This window comes from Electrona antarctica, assembly GCF_951216825.1.
Source record: "Electrona antarctica genome assembly, chromosome: 18".
NCBI classification, from domain to species: domain Eukaryota; kingdom Metazoa; phylum Chordata; class Actinopteri; order Myctophiformes; family Myctophidae; genus Electrona; species Electrona antarctica.
The window spans coordinates 1,030,759-1,035,758 of record NC_136799.1 but is presented as its reverse complement, the minus strand read 5'-3'; positions in this window follow the sequence as shown (position 1 = coordinate 1,035,758).

Sequence of the window (5,000 nt, the reverse complement as noted above, 5' to 3'; positions counted from 1 at the left end):
AGAAGCAAAGATTTGAGTAAAAACAATCGCTCTGAAAGAATATATTTTCAAAGATTTGCGCCACATTTTCACAATTTTTCAAGAATAGCAGATCTACAAGCTTGTAGATCTGCTATTTTTCAATAGCTAAAGTACAACATAATGCTTAAAAACACCAAAAGGGGTTCCCGCCCGAAATGGGTTAAACCCTGTTATACTGTGTTGACCCTGGTCCCCCAGGGGTCCCCCCCCAGGGGTCCCCTGGGGGTCCCCCCCCCCCCCTCCCTTTGAGCTTGTAGATCGGCCATTTATTATTTCCTTGCAGCATGTTCTCCTCCTATATTATACATCACATGGCGCGGCGTGCGAGCTGCTGTAGGGTTCATGTGGTTAATGGTATTCAGACATGGCCTCTAAAAGGTCGTCTCTCCATATATGGTCGTCTAGAAACCTCAGATATGTTCAAAACTGTTACATTTCAGTAGCTCTGGTCCATAGCTCTAATGCTCTGATCCATAGCTCTAATGCTCTGGTCCATAGCTCTAATGTAGCTCTGGTCCATAGCTCTAATGCTCTGGTCCATAGCTCTAATGCTCTGGTCCATAGCTCTAATGCTCTGGTCCATAGCTCTAATGCGCTGGTCCATAGCTCTAATGTAGCTCTGGTCCATAGCTCTAATGCTCTGGTCCATAGCTCTAATGCTCTGGTCCATAGCTCTAATGCTCTGTTCCATAGCTCTAATGCTCTGGTCCATAGCTCTAATGCTCTGTTCCATAGCTCTAATGCTCTGGTCCATAGCTCTAATGTAGCTCTGGTCCATAGCTCTAATGCTCTGGTCCATAGCTCTAATGTAGCTCTGGTCCATAGCTCTAATGCTCTGGTCCATAGCTCTAATGTAGCTCTGGTCCATAGCTCTAATGCTCTGATCCATAGCTCTAATGCTCTGGTCCATAGCTCTAATGCTCTGGTCCATAGCTCTAATGCTCTGGTCCATAGCTCTAATGCTCTGGTCCATAGCTCTAATGTAGCTCTGGTCCATAGCTCTAATGCTCTGGTCCATAGCTCTAATGCTCTGGTCCATAGCTCTAATGTAGCTCTGGTCCTTAGCTCTAATGCTCTGGTCCATAGCTCCAATGCTCTGAACCATAGCTCTAATGCTCTGATCCATAGCTCTAATGCTCTGGTCCATAGCTCTAATGTAGCTCTGATCCATAGCTCTAATGCTCTGGTCCATAGCTCTAATGTAGCTCTGGTCCATAGCTCTAATGCTCTGGTCCATATCTCTAATGTAGCTCTGGTCCATAGCTCTAATGCTCTGGTCCATAGCTCCAATGCTCTGGTCCATAGCTCTAATGCTTTGGTCCATAGCTCTAATGCTCTGGTCCATAGCTCTAATGTAGCTCTGGTCCATAGCTCTAATGTTCTGGTCCATAGCTCTAATGCTCTGGTCCATAGCTCTAATGCTCTGGTCCATAGCTCTAATGCTCTGGTCCATAGCTCTAATGCTCTGGTCCATAGCTCTAATGCTCTGGTCCATAGCTCTAATGTAGCTCTAGTCCATAGCTCTAATGCTCTGGTCCATAGCTAGCTCTAGCTCTAATGCTCTGGTCCATAGCTCTAATGTAGCTCTGTTCCATAGCTCTAATGCTCTGGTCCATAGCTCTAATGCTCTGGTCCATAGCTCTAATGTAGCTCTGGTCCATAGCTCTAATGTAGCTCTGGTCCATAGCTCTAATGCTCTGGTCCATAGCTCTAATGTAGCTCTGGTCCATAGCTCTAATGCTCTGGTCCATAGCTCTAATGCTCTGGTCCATAGCTCTAATGCTCTGGTCCATAGCTCTAATGTTCTGGTCCATAGCTCTAATGCTCTGATCCATAGCTCTAATGCTCTGGTCCATAGCTCTAATGTAGCTCTGGTCCATAGCTCTAATGCTCTGGTCCATAGCTCTAATGCTCTGGTCCATAGCTCTAATGCTCTGGTCCATAGCTCTAATGTAGCTCTGGTCCATAGCTCTAATGCTCTGGTCCATAGCTCTAATGCTCTGGTCCATAGCTCTAATAATCTGGTCCATAACTCTAATGTAGCTCTGGTCCATAGCTCTAATGTTCTGGTCCATAGCTCTAATGTAGCTCTGGGCCATAGCTCTAAAGTAGCTCTGGGCCATAGCTCTAATGTTCTGGTCCATAGCTCTAATGCTCTGGTCCATAGCTCTAATGTAGCTCTGGGCCATAGCTCTAATGCTCTGCTCCATAGCTCTAATGTAGCTCTGGTCCATAGCTCTAATGCTCTGTGCCATAGCTCTAATGATCTGGTCCATAGCTCTAATGTAGCTCTGGTCCATAGCTCCAATGTTCTGTTCCATAGCTCTAATGCTCTGGTCCATAGCTCTAATGCGCTCTGGTCCATAGCTCCAATGTTCTGTTCCATAGCTCTAATGCTCTGGTCCATAGCTCTAATGCTCTGGTCCATAGCTCTAATGCTCTGGTCCATAGCTCTAATGTAGCTCTGGTCCATAGCTCTAATGCTCTGGTCCATAGCTCTAATGCTCTGGTCCATAGCTCTAATGTAGCTCTGGTCCATAGCTCTAATGCTCTGGTCCATAGCTCTAATGATCTGATCCATAGCTCTAATGATCTGGTCCATAGCTCTAATGTAGCTCTGATCCATAGCTCTAATGCTCTGGTCCATAGCTCTAATGTAGCTCTGGTCCATAGCTCTAATGCTCTGGTCCATAGCTCTAATGCTCTGGTCCATAGCTCTAAAGTAGCTGTGGTCCATAGCTCTAATGCTCTGGTCCATAGCTCTAATGTAGCTCTGGTCCATAGCTCTAATGCTCTGGTCCATAGCTCTAATGTAGCTCTGGTCCATAGCTCTAATGTAGCTCTGGTCCATAGCTCTAATGCTCTGGTCCATAGCTCTAATGTAGCTCTGGTCCATAGCTCTAATGCTCTGGTCCATAGCTCTAATGCTCTGGTCCATAGCTCTAATGCTCTGGTCCATAGCTCTAATGTAGCTCTGGTCCATAGCTCTAATGTAGCTCTGGTCCATAGCTCTAATGTAGCTCTGGTCCATAGCTCTAATGCTCTGGCCCATAGCTCTAATGTAGCTCTGGTCCATAGCTCTAATGCTCTGGTCCATAGCTCTAATGTAGCTCTGGTCCATAGCTCTAATGTAGCTCTGGTCCATAGCTCTAATGTAGCTCTGGTCCATAGCTCTAATGTAGCTCTGGTCCATAGCTCTAATGTAGCTCTGATCCATAGCTCTAAAGTAGCTCTGGGCCATAGCTCTAATGCTCTGTGCCATAGCTCTAATGCTCTGGTCCATAGCTCTAATGCTCTGGTCCATAGCTCTAATGCTCTGGTCCATAGCTCTAATGTTCTGGTCCATAGCTCTAATGCTCTGGTCCATAGCTCTAATGCTCTGGTCCATAGCTCTAATGTTCTGGTCCATAGCTCTAATGCTCTGGTCCATAGCTCTAATGTTCTGGTCCATAGCTCTAATGTAGCTCTGGTCCATAGCTCTAATGCTCTGGTCCATAGCTCTAATGTAGCTCTGTTCCATAGCTCTAAAGTAGCTGTGGTCCATAGCTCTAATGCTCTGGTCCATAGCTCTAATGCTCTGGGCCATAGCTCTAATGCGTTGCATTTAGAGCTATGTTACCGATGACTTCCGGGGCTCGCATGAATGCAGACCAGCCTCTCGTCTTTAGCGTAAATAAAAATAACGTTTTTGCTATACTCACCAAAACAAAGGCGGGTTGTGTCATTAGAAAGCCTATACTTTCCTTAGTGGAAGCACTCTGAGCCCCTCCCCCCACCACACGTATAAAAGGTACTTTTTGGCCAGAAAGAGATTTGTCCAACTCCCGGGCCGCCAGTTGCCCATGTGTGACCTAGCATGACCAGTGAGAACTAACCAATCATAATGTGTGACCTAGCATGACCAGTGAGAACTAACCAATCATAATGTGTGACCTAGCATGACCAGTGAGAACTAACCAATCGTAATGGAGCACATTGTTGCTGTCGGGCAGAAACCTCTCATCTCCGTATTCGTTTTGTGTTTTTCCATTAACCCATTTAGCAGGATTCTATGCGGGAACCCTTTTAGGTGTTAGCATTATGTTATGCTTTAGCTATTGAAAAATAGCAGACCTACACAGTGGCGTGCACAGACATTTAGAGGGGCAGGTGCTCAAGTTAAAAAAGGGCACCTTGTGCAGCGCGTGGAACCGGCCGGTTGCCTTAATCTATTTTGGGCGGGAACCCCTTTTGGTGTTAGCATTATGTTATGCTTTAGCTATTGAAAAATAGCAGATCTACAAGCTCATAGCGCGCCACCGAGTGGCGCGCTACGAGCTTGTAGGTCTGCTATTTTTGAAAAATCTAAAAAAATAAAGGGAAAAAAAAGTTGTTTTTTTCTTTTTTTTCCCCAAAAGGGCACATTGCCAAAAGGGCAGGGGGTGCTCTAGCACCCCCTAGTGTCTATCTGTGCACGCCACTGGACCTACAAGCTCATAGCGCGCCACCGAGTTAACTATATACCGAGTTATTATTTAGTTATTATTTAGATTATTGAATGTATTGGTTTATTGTTTTGACGGCCACGCCTCCCAGGCCTATAGGCTTTAACACCCTTTAGTATACTACCGTAGTTACTTTATATAATTAGTGTTGTGCTGTTTGTCGGCTTTCAAACAATTAATTGACAAACCCACGGATGCACCCATTCTATGGAAGTATAGGTTTACAGGCAAGAAGACATTCAATGTCCACAAGTTGCGTTAATTTTGCTTTGCTTTTACTGGAAATAAAGTGCATAATAATAAATGGTAAATGGTGCATTTATATAGCGCCTTTATCCAAGGCGCTTTACATAGATTGAGCATCAATTCACCCATTCACACACACATTCATACACCAATGGCGGCAGAAACCATGCAAGGCACTAGCCAGCACATCAGGAGCAATTTGGGGTTCAGTGTCTTGCTCAAGGACACTTCGACACTAACTCTGGGGGA